This window comes from Nannospalax galili, unplaced genomic scaffold (assembly GCF_000622305.1).
Source record: "Nannospalax galili isolate Female #2095 unplaced genomic scaffold, S.galili_v1.0 scaffold633, whole genome shotgun sequence".
NCBI lineage: Eukaryota > Metazoa > Chordata > Mammalia > Rodentia > Spalacidae > Nannospalax > Nannospalax galili.
Window position 1 is genome coordinate 409718 of NW_008336075.1, and position 317 is coordinate 410034.

The window sequence follows — 317 nt, forward strand, 5'->3', positions numbered from 1 at the left end:
TGTCAATTGTATTAAAAATGAATTTTTCTGTATGAAGCTCCTTCACGGTGATTCTGTCTGCCTCCCAAGATTCTATTTTGGCAATCATCATTTATATATTATACAATTATTTGAATGTCTGTGAGTGTGTATTTTAATAATGAAATGGAGATCTTTTTCAAAGATTAAAACCTCATTTAATTTTATGTTTTATAGGGTTTATATGAAGTACAGTATTGTATAACTCTATTAATTCAATTGTAAACCTAAAAATTTACAGCCAATTTTGAAAGAGAAGCATCTTAGCTCTGGAAATTGTTATTGAAATAATTGTATAA